The following is a 12,189-nucleotide window of genomic DNA, read 5'->3' on the forward strand; positions in this document are numbered from 1 at the left end:
CAGCATAGTCATCCAGCCCCCGTTTATCCCTCATGTGTTCCGTGTGTATTCCCATTCTTCCCAATTCAAAGTCGCTCTTTCTATGGCCTATGCTGTTCCCCTGCCATTTGGCTGACTAAACTGTGGATCTTCATTATTCAGTACAAAATGTTCTTTAGCCAATTAAATTTTGGTATCTTTCTGACAGCGCAAACACCTCCACTGGATGCCCTCCCCTCTCTGAAAGTGTATCATTAACAAAAACGACAACAACAAAGGATGATAGTTTGCCAGGGGGTTGGGGTGTGGCGGGCTGGGGGTTGGTAGGATGTAGGTTGAAATATTTTTGGTTTTGGCACAAAGTTTTTCTGATTGTTGTTCTTGGTTGTTCTGGCAACAACTTTCCTGTTGACAGTCAGGCAGGCAGCAGGCAGCTCCTTTCGCCTTGACAATACTCCCTTTCTCTCTCTATCTTTGGCTCTCTATCTCTCTCCAGCGAACTCCACCTTTCTCGCTCCCTCCCTTGTTGTGTGTGCTTACATATTTCTCGTCAACTTGAGGGACAACAACTGGGAGAAGCCTGTGCAAATTAATTTAAGCGCCGCATGCAACGAACTTGCACGCAAAGCAAAAGTCTCCTCTTCGCACCTTGTCGCTGCAGGCCCCTCCTCCGGGGACACCACCAGACCCGCCTGGCTAAAGGTGACGTCTGAGATGTTGACGTGACACGAAAACTTCAAGTCAAGATTCTCCGTTTATTTGATGTACGCAGAGATGTGTATATCCTTGGGGAAAATGGACAATTACCAGCCTTGATGCCTCACCAAAACTGTGAGAGCATCACGGTATCAACCCCATTCGTGATTACGTATACGCAGCGTTGCTCATTAGAATGCCTCAGCAGCCTGTCAATGATACAGCTCCCAATCCACATACCCATAACCTCTCCCGCTCCCACGAAACAGCCGAAACTTTTCACATATTTGCTTAGAACACTGTCTGCAATAAATCATATGCAGCCCCTGTGCCTGTCCCTGTCCTTTTTTCCAGCCGCTTTTCCCGCCGCTAGTAGTAGTTATCTAGTTGTTGTTTCTTCATCTTCACTAAATGGGAAAAGTTCAACTTAATTAGCGCTTTTGGGCATAAAGTTTTTGCCACCCCCCTCCGTTCACTCGTTTTTTTCGCTGGGAAATCGCCTACGAAAATACAAAAAAAAAAAGTCAATAACAACCAGGCACATTTGGTCTGGCAAACAGCAAAGTGAAAATAACGTTAAAGGTATAGACGGATAATGGGATCAGAAGACACTACTTCTCGCAGCTTCCTGTTACTTTGCTCCGTCCTTGGATACACCTACTATTTATAGTAGGGTATCTATGCAGTAGTTCAGTGGGTAATATAGCAGGTATTCATGTTACCAGCTGCCGTACCGAGGAGTCATCACTGGCCTACGTATACGGACCGCCCGCCTCCCATCCTGTGTTAAAGTCAATAGCAATTGCAATCCAAATCCGAAAGTTCTACGACCAAAGACCAACTTGAAATGGGGAACTCTTGGGCTAATGTGGCACGCTGTCTGTCTCTCTGTCTGTCTGTCTGCTTACTCGGAATCGTTGTAGTTTTTGCTCCAGCAGCTGCCTGCGAGCTGTTTGTTGAGAGAGAGCATTATGCAGGCTCGCCCAAGCACAAGACACCAAAAACCAACAACCAACAACAAACAACCAACAACCAACAATGGCCAAGAACAAAATGCAGCGAGGACTGAGCTGGCCGGGGAGTCTCCCGCTAAGAGGCCAAAGGGGCAAAAGAAGGAGAGAGAAAAATCAAATAAATAAACATTCATGTAGAGGAATGTTGCATGCAACTAGGCACCATACACACACACACACACACACACATGCATGGCGAGGACTCCACTCATTGTCCTTCCATGGCTGCTGCTGCTGTGTCTGTGGCTGGGGCAGTGAGGCAACGAAGCGATGGAGACTGGAGACTGGAGAAGGAAAGTTTTTGTGCCGCAAGGCTGCTTCAAATGTTTTATAGGTGATAGAAAAATATTTTGCGAACGTGATGAGAATTTATCGTTTTGCCATCGGGCGAGCAACATCAAATGGACTGGAGCACAAAAAGCGAATATCGACAGCATCCTGGACCCCAGGATGGAGCCCCAGCAAAATATGGCATCCACAGAGTCCTGGCAACGGCAACGGCAACGGCAACGCTTAAATAAACTGACTGTAAATGATATGAGGTTGCCGCCTGGATGCATGCGGCGGGACTCCTTAACTGTTGCCACACATTTCAGGCGGGAGATGCCACATCCTGTACTACTGGATACTCCCTCTATAGTCCCCACGAGGATCACGATTGGCGGAACTAATTAATTTCAATTGGGTTTTCCACTGAAATTTAGTCGGACATTAGACCAATCGAACGAAGGCTTGTCCGTCCACTGTCCAAATGCTTACACCTGCAGCTATAGCTCCAGCTGCAGGAGCTCCTGGAGCTGGAGCTTCTGGAAATGTCCATCTATCTATAGCCTTTCCTTTCTTGGACTTGGATTGGACCTGGCTACTTGTCCATTAATTCCAGTTTGGTTTTCTTTTCCAGTTCAGAGCTCTAATTAATATTCATTTGTCTCCTCAGAACCCACTCCACTCCGCTCTTCCCTGTTGGAGACAGCAGATTGGAGCATAGCCCAGAGCCAGGAGCCAGGGAGCCAGGGAGCCAAGGAGCCAGGATATTTGCAGTTGAAGACAAAACGATTCTGGACCAAAGACTGACACATTTGAAGAACTTAACAAACCGTAAGAAATGAACATTAAACGGGATGTGGACGAACTCCTCTGTGTTTGTGTGTGCCAGGCTCTCTCTCTCTCTCTCTCTCTCTGTCTCACTCTCTCTTTCTGTGTGTGTGTGTGTGTGTGACTCCTCAGGGCTCTTCTTAGCTCCTCTGGCTGTATCTTTGATTGTACTGCTGCTCGAATGGGTCGTAGGGGGAGTGCGTTTGGGATTGGTATTGGGGTATTGGGGTGTTGGGATTGGGATTGGGAGAGCCTTCTGGTGGGGTTGTGTGAAGGTCGCTGGCAGGTCAACGTCTACGTCTCAGCCAGCAATTCAAATAAAGTCCTCGACAGCAATGAACCTTTACAAATTGAAACGATGATCCTTCTGGGGGCAAGACGACACATTTTTGACACTTGCGGTGGCGGGTGCCGGTCTGGTCTGCGTGTGGACATTGTTGACTTTTTGTTATTTGTTCGCTTGTTAACTTTAAACGCTGTAAATGGCTTTGAAAACTGCCAGAACCCAGTGAGAGAGAAAAGAGAAAGAGGGTTAGAGATGAAAGCGTGTGCTCCTATTCTTTGTGGGAGAATTACCAGAAATGGAAGAGTTCATCACCAGGGCAGTGGCAGTGGCAGAGGCAGAGGCTCACGGCGTGTTTGTTTCCACCAACAAATTGGACACAAATAAAAATACTATTGACACAGTTTGTCAAAATGCCAAACTGTCCTTTGTCGCTTGTCCCTTTTCCCTTGTCCTCCTGCCTGTCCCTCTCTCTCCCTTTCTCTGTGGGTATTGTGTTCAGTCCTGTTCTGTTTGCCCATCGAAATAAGCTTGATAGAGTTGTTATGGCTGCTGCCATTTGTGCTCATCGCTGTTGATTTGTTTTGGGCTCCTCAAGGGGATACCGGGACTGCGACTGGGACCGAGGTCCGGGTTAAAAGGGGCCAAGAGAAATGAACAGTCCTCGTTCCAGTCCTCGTTCTCGTTCTCGTTCCCGTTCCCGTTCTCGTTCTCCTCTTCGTCCAGTGGAGTGTATTAAATGTTTGTTCAAAAAGTTACCTCCCCTCTGGCATCTGGCATTTGGCTTCTGGCAGCCCCCCCTGCGCCCCGTGCCCCCCGTGCCCCCCGTGCCCCCTTGACAATGACGAAGTGTTGACAAATGTGTTAAGGGATTTGCGGTCGGTTGGGCTCGCTCATTCGCATTGATGCTCCCTCTCTCCCGCTCTCTGTCCGTGTCTATGGGTTTTGATTCGATTCTCTCATCCACTGACAATTACGCTTGAAAACTATAAATCAATGATCCACTGGCCATCCACTAGCCATCCAGCGAGTCTCTGGCTAATAGAAAAAGGTCCCAACTTTGGCCGCTCTGGCAATGGCAGATGCAATTCATGTGCCACTTGGCCCGTAAATCCACCTCAGGCATACAGAAGGTCATAACCATTGAACGAGTTTGCCAGTTATGCTAAATATTCCTTCTTTTGATGGATGGAAAATCAGAGAGAGAAAGGTAATCTTTACTGTAATTTGTACATGTGGAAAGCTCATCTGACATTCCAGTTTCGCAGATATACTCGGTATATAGGTACATATACGTATCTCTAGGTACTTTGTGGCTTATGGTTCCACCTTAATCTTTCCACATATGGCAGGGACAGGCTCATGCACACGGTTGTCCGTGGCCCAAAACTGTATTTAACACTCAACAAAGACCGCATTAAGTGTCCCGGACAAAGGCTGAAGGACCAGCACCCAGACCCAGAAGCAGAAGCAGAAGCAGAGGCAGGAGAACCACGGGGAGCCAGTAGCCAGGAGCCAGCAACCAGGGGCGGGACTTTGGCGGTGGCGGTGGCTGTGGCTGTGGGTGGTGTGGAGTGGAGTGGACAAAGTTTTGCCGGCATTGAATTGCATTTAATGCATGGCCAACATAATTTTAATGAGTTTTTGCTCTTAATCCGTTTGCAAGATGTTGTCAATGAGCCTGTGGCTCCTCCGGCTGCCCCTCCGCTGCTGTCCCCTCTCCCCCTCCCCCACCGCCACCCCTCTCGCGGCACTGGCAGCGGTTTTTATTTCCCTTCTCGGTTGCTTTCCGGCTGTGCATTTTTCCGCTGTTTTTTCCCTGTTTTGTATACCCTTGCTGGCGGAGGGTATATCCGATACGTATTCCTCGCATAAAGGCCATGAATATGCAAGGGTATCTTCAGCTTCGGCCAGCCTTTTGGGCACTTTCCTTCGTTTTTTTGTTGTTTGTTTGTAAAATTCTTTCATAATGCGCTGCCGACGGCCTGTCAGCATGTGAGTGTATTTGTCTGTATATATTACGCTGTGTGTGTATTTGTGTGTGTGTGCTCATGTTTTCTTTCTATCTGCGCTGCAACAATTTCCCTTATGGCCCCTGGCAGCCTTGCAGCCTCCTTTGCGCTCCCCCCTCACACACTGCTCCATCCACTGCTCCACTGTTTGCTATAATTTTCCGCTTTTTTGCAGCATTTTAATTTGATTCGAGAGAACAGAAGAACAGAACAGGCTTGCTCCCCCCCCCCCCCTCCACCGTATACACGTATCATTTTTCAAGAGACTGTGTCCCATTCTCGATGGACTCGATCCGTTCTGTTCGGTTCCGTGCCGTTGGTCTCTGGGCTCTTTGGCGTGACACTTTTCCGGTTTTCGTTCGCTTTTGTTGCCACCAAAAGCACTCGCTTTTGGGCATTTGCAGTGTTTAATCTTGGCAACGAGAATGCCAGCTGCCAAAAGAGATTTCTACTGCCAAAGCGAAAGCTAAAGCCAAAGCGAAAGCCAAAGCGAAAGCCAAAGCCAAAGCAAACCCCAAGACGATGCCCGAGCTGAAGCTGAAATCTCAAGGCTCAGGGCTCAGAGCCGAAATACCGAAATCAGAATGATTGAAATGCCTTCCAATTAACCAATTAATGCCGTTGCTTTGTGCGGGTCTTCCCTGCTACGGGGATCAGGGGTCCTCTATGGCCAGTGCGGAATGCCCCCAGTTGGAGGCAAATACGCAATCAAAGCGCATTTCGGGGCAATGCTAAGAATTTTGACCTAAGAACAACGGGCCTCCTGCTGCTGCTGCTGCTGCTGCTGCTGCTGCTGCTGCTGGTCCTGGTCGATGGCTGTTGCGGTTGCCCCCAAAATCAAAATCAAAATCAAAGCGCGCCAAAGCACAAGCAACCAAACCCAAAGGAAGTGATCAAAAGGTGGAGCAGGAGGCAAGGGAAGAGAAACGGAAAAAAACTGTTGCATACTTTGGCGGGCAGCGGGAAAATGTAAAATATTTTCAATTAATTCGCCGCGGCACAATTTCATTTCAATTTCAATCCCGCATTTTTGGCAAAAGAATTAGAATATTTCCATTTGAATCTGCCTTTCATCTCGCCGGCCAGCGTCTACTCGCCTCTGCTCGCCTCTACCCTGCCCTCCCCCAACCATCCGCCAACCCTTTTTTGTGGCTTTCATTTAATTTTGACTGCCTCTTGTTTGTGCAACACTTGAGAGAACGCAGGAGCCACGACCCAGGAGCCAGGCGCCAGGACCCCGCACCCAGGACCCTGGTTTCCCACTCCCACTCCGTCTCCGAATCTCTTCTTCGTTTTCTTGCGGGAAAACTAATAACTTTCCCCTTTGCTTTTCCGGTTCTTGTTTATTCATGAGTTTGATTTCTGTGGCCGACCCAAAGACTTCTGTAACTTTTTGAGCCGCTCAGGTGAAAGTTCAGCGTATTCTTAGGGGTTGTGCCAGGGGTTGCCAAGAAAATCAGACGCATTGAGGCCGGCAAAACGCATAATTATTGTACTTGTACCCCCAGTGCAGACCAGCAGAGAATTATCAAGGAGTGTTATCGGAAGGACTGCTAAGATCAGAGCCATAAATCCTATCGTATATCGGATCCCAACTGATATGACAGCTGAGTAAATGCAGAACTGATAAAAGACAAGAATCACACAAAAGACACAAAAATTTACAAAATATTGAGTGCAAGGCATTCGTTTAGTTATATATCAAAACCCCCAATGGAATCTCTCATTCAGTACAAACGCTGAACGTGAAAGGAACACTTCGTAGATTCCCAGTGACTATTTAACATACATACATATATATTTTACTACAAATTTACCTGAACAAACCAAAAGGTAAAAAAAAAGCAAACAAGTTTTGAATATTTGTGTAAAAGTGTTTTCTAAAAATAATTCTTCAAGGGTCAACTAACGAAGAGATGACGTGCCCGATGGATGAGGCACCTGAGCCAAGGCCCAAGCCGGTGGTCAAGAAGCCCCTAGCGCCCGCAGCCGGTAGCGTACTGATTGGAACCGTGGCCCAAAAGGGAGAAGATCCGATCGTGATGCAACATTGCATTGTGTACGAGCCCGGGAACGTGACGCCGCGCTACTTGGGCACCGTCAAGGTGCCACGCCACGTCATTGATTCGATAATGTTGCTCCTGTAAGAAGGCGCCCCGCCGGCGGGGTCGGGGCGCCGCCAATGTTCGATAGTAGCTTGTGTCCGTTCCGCTTCAAGCCTACTATCCAAATAAAATGTTCAAAATCATCTGCACTCTTCAGTGCAATGTTACTTCGTTTTTCTGGTTTCCACCTACAAATTTGTTTCTTTTATTTTTGGGGGGGATTTTTGAGGGCCTTCGGCCGATAATGGAGCTTATCTTGGGGCGGTTACGGATACACGAACACGGATACGGCCGTAAGCAAATACACAATTTGGTGGTCCCCCATGCACATGCGTGGGGCAAAATTGTATTATGTGCGGCATAAATTCGCATCGTCTGCCATTTGCCACAACGACAACGACATCATTGACATTCATTGGATTTGGTGGCCATTCGCACCTGATGCCACTGCCACTCTGCCACACATCTACGACCATGGCCAGGGCCCCCCGGCATGGCATGGCATGGCACCCGCCTTTCGGTGGCACAAAGTGTTTTATGGTTATTCAAATGCGGCCAGTCGACGCGACCCCATAACCGTAAAATGATTTGCCAGCCAAAAGGAGGAGGAGAGAGGACATGCAGGTACCCAGGGCACTGGAGGATGGGGCGAGGGCGAGCCACTCATTATGCGCTGCCGCTTTATGGCACCCAAATCTGTGCTCGAAAATTGTATTAACATTTTATTATGACAGTGGGAGAGCAGATAACGCACAACATATGCAAAATGCTGTAAAACAATATAACGACGGCCACTGGCACACAGAGAGAGACGGAGAGAGAGATTGCGAGAGCGGGAGAGACAGTAGATGCCAAGGGAAGTCGTTTTCTGTCCCTAAAAATTGTAGCAGCTACTCGTAAAAATGTTCATTGAATTGATTATAATCAACATTAAATTCAATCCCAAATTCTAGCACACAAAATTCAATAAATTAAACACAAATTAATAAGACCTCAAACGATTTAAAGCCACCCTCTTTTGGGGTTTGACCAACCCCAAACCCAACCCCGAACGCTCCGCCGGTGTCCGCCCCCGCCATGTAGACTGAGCTCGAAAAATGTTTTTAAAACACTTCCCATGGACACTCTATTAAAATGTAATTATTCATTGCTAGGCCGTTGCCACTTTGCACCTGACAGACCGCACCACAGCACAGGGCTCCACCCAGCACCCAACCACCCCCTCAACGCTGCTGTTTCAATTTGGCCTGCTCGAGGGTGCTCCTGCTCCAGCTCCTGCTCCTGCTCCTCCTCTGTTTAGCATAAAGAATCCCTTAAAATAATTACAGTTTTCAAAACTGTTTGGGGGTCCCCTCCCCCTCCCCCACCCCCTCCTCGACCGCCTGCTTAGTGCCCTGTCATCGTCCTTGTTCTGTACAAATTTTTAGTGCCTTGTTCGTCGCGTTGCTTTGGCATTTATTAGCCGGCCGGTCGGCCGGCAGAGGGTTCTCTCTCTCTCTGTTCTGGGTGTAAGGTGTAAGACGGCAGCCAACAACAAGTGAAATAAAATGTTAAACAAAAGCAAACAACAAGCTTGGCCATATTTTTTATGCCTCCATCCCCTGGCCCCTAGTCCCTAGCCCCTAGCCCCTACCCCCGACCCCATGGCTTCCGCCACCCCATCCCTGGTCGTGCATTAAATTAAATGATGTGAAAATAATGTTGGTGTTTGTTGGAGAGAGGGCGCCAAGGCAGTAAATGTGCAAATAATTCGAAATAAAGTGTAACCAAAGGCAGGAATGGCCAGACAGCAGTGCGGGGGAGGCTGATGGGGTGGGGGGAGCAGACAGCCAGGGCACATTAATTACATACACACACTCGAATAATTTCACGCACATTACTCAAATGCAAAATAAGCTGTTTGCAGTTCCCCCAATCTCCAGCTCTCTCTCTCTTCTCCTACCCGAATGGCTTTTCCTGAGAGAGTTTGGTCTCCCACTCCCTCCCCTCCCCACCCCACCCCTGGATCTGGATGTGTGCGAGTGTTTTCTTTCATCCGTAGGCGCATTAGCATTAAATTTATTTCGATTCATCTATGTCGCACGAGCAAACCACTTAAAAAGTGTTTCCTGCTTTTAGGCGGCGCCACAAAAATATGCGAGTTCCCGATTTCGGGAGCACACAACGATCTGATCTAAGTATCTGTTGAGAAAATATTGCATATTTATTCAAAATTCATACATTTTAAGCGAAAACAATGATCCAAGTGTTTAATTGCATTTCTTGGCCAGATCAGAGCTCTAGTCCCACTGTCTCGCACTGTTGGCCACCACAGACCACAGCATTAGCCAGGGGAAGAACAACAGAACAGAAATGGTAAGCAAATTATCATATCAACGCCGTTAAACAAAACAAGGAGATGTGAAAATGATGCGGCCAAAAGTTCACACGCACCCAAGCGGCATGGGGCGAGGGCGAAGGCCCCAGGACCCGGAACCCGGAACCCGGAACCCGGAGATGGAGAAAGCAGAAAATTTAAATAAATCTTAAATGAAATTCACGACAAATGGCATGCAAATTTGTCTGCGGGGCCGAAAGGAGCTACCACCAATCCCCAGCCGGAGATGGAGAAGGAGAATGCCCCTGGCATTGTGGAATTTTTCAGGTGAATGCCTCGGGGACAACGGGGGGCTAAACAAGCCCCTGGGACAAAGGCCAGGAAGGAAGAATGGTATGGGATGGGATGAGATGGGGCGAGCAGTCTAACAAATCACCTGGCATTATGGACCTGGGCCTACCTGTGGCCTGCGACCTTGATGAGGGGCCACGGACAGAGCACCGGACGTTTGGGCCTAGTGTCATGAGCCACCGACGGACAGATGGCCGCGTCAGATGGTCCAACATATAGATAGCTGGAAAGAGCGATAGAGATAGAGTTTCCATGCCAAGGCTGCCAAGGTCCAGCCATCAATTGGTTATCCTCGACTTCACTTGGAATTATCCTGTTCGACTGGAGGGGCACCATCATTAATATCGGAGTGAAGCAGCAAGCGTACGACTATGGGACCTGTCCTTTCCTTTCCTGTCCTGTCCTGTCCTGTCCGTTGTCAGGGCCATAACGAATGCTGCTCCGCAGTGGAAAATAAAATATGGCCCAAAGTGCAGCATGTCACAGGAGGAATGCCGGGAGTCAGAGGCGGTGCCGCATCTTAAAGATTCCAACAGCGAAGCAGCGCCCCCTCCCCCCATTCCTTCCCCAGCCACTGCCCCACAGAGAAAACTGTCACCACGAGGCCCCCTCTCGAAGGACAGGATGGAGCTTCCAGCGTCCAGCTGGCATCCCAGCAAGACCACCTCGACATGTGCCCAACTGACCAACTGGCCGACTGCCTCTCCTCCTCCTGTCCGTGTCCTGGTGTCCTGGCAGGTTGATTTTTCCATGGCGATGCAGTTTTTATTGGTTACATCGTTAGACAGGAGAAATATGTGTGTGTCCGAAAACATTGTGGATAAATATCTGTCTGGCGGCAAGAGCTGTACAAGCATCTGAATACTTGTCCAAAGGACAGAAAGACCTCAAGGTAACAAACATCAAGATTCCGACTCGCTGGCTCAAGCTGAAATACGCTCAAAAAATAAACAAAGATGGTTATAGTTCCAAATGCGAGTACCTGTAGAATGCACCCCGTCTACTATCATTCACTCTGAGTCTGAGTCGCATCAGCAGGGGAGTACCCTCTTTGAAGTACTGTCAGAGAGCCCGGAAGTTCTTTCACGTTAGTCCACGCATCCAATTCGAGATCCAACTATCGGCCACAACTGTACGCCGTTTCGTAAAGGCAACTGTCGGGGGCGACCTGGTGCTCGATGATTGCGAGGGAGCGGTGATCATTGGTGATCATGTTCGCTCTTCGTTGAGGTTCAAATAAATACGAGTATATTTGCAAGTAATACGCTTAAGGTATTTTTTCTGCAAAGATATACTCAAAAGCGTAGTACCCATTGCAAGGGTACTGACTGGTGCAGCAGGGACAGGTTCAGCGCAAAGGCCAGAGAGAGAAACAGTGGAGCCAGTGACGACTTCAATGGCAAGAAGAATGCAATTTAATGGGAATCGGGATGGGGAGATCTTAAAATGGCTAATGAGGGATTTGTGTGTGTGTGTGTACGTGTACTGGCTCCTCCTTTGGGCCGCCAGCATGGGCCAGCGTTTGAGAAGCACTAAAAATCCAGGAGTGTGCAGGCAGAAGTAGGCAAGAATGCGGCAGAAACAGGAAGGGGGGAGGGGGCAACAGAAGAAGGTTGCCAGAAGCCAGTTGCACGTTGCCTGGAATAATCGGCAATTGGCAACTTGGACCAATTTGCGTGCAACCACAAATGCACCTGTCTGTATCTGTATCTGTATCTGTATCTGTATCAGTGTAACTGTATCTGTGTCTGTCTTCCTCTATCTGTGGCACTGTGGCTCTGTCTGTCTATCTCACTGCTTGTGAGTGTATGTGGGTGGCAGCTGCAAATTGCCAAAGCAAACAACAAAAACAGAAGACCTCACCGGTACCGCATTGAGCTTTGAGGCCCGAAAACTTAGACAGACATTGACCCCCACCACCACCCCCATCCCCTTCCGAGATCATGCCCCTTCTCGGCTATATGATTATCACTCTATAATTGGTATCTCGGCCCTTGGAAATCGATGGCAAAACAAAAAAAAATGTTGCGATTCGAATGGAAATTTATGCAGTGCGCCATTTTTTGAAGTGTTTTGCTGTCTGCTGTCGGACGGAATGGAAGGGAAAGGAAAGCCACTGCCTGGGAAAACTGCAGCCAGGAAGAGCTGTTAGGGCAACATTTCTGGTTTCACGCTGACTGAATTTGATTGGAAATTTTCAATGCCCCCCAACTCCCACCACCCCACCCATCCATGTACATAGAGTCCGCTGGAGTTGCCCTCTAAGCAGCAAGCAAATGAAATCGAGATGGAGATGGAGATGTTTGTGTGGAGCTGCAGCAGGGGCAAACATCAGCTG

This window comes from Drosophila miranda, chromosome XL, assembly GCF_003369915.1.
Source record: "Drosophila miranda strain MSH22 chromosome XL, D.miranda_PacBio2.1, whole genome shotgun sequence".
NCBI classification, from domain to species: Eukaryota; Metazoa; Arthropoda; class Insecta; order Diptera; family Drosophilidae; genus Drosophila; species Drosophila miranda.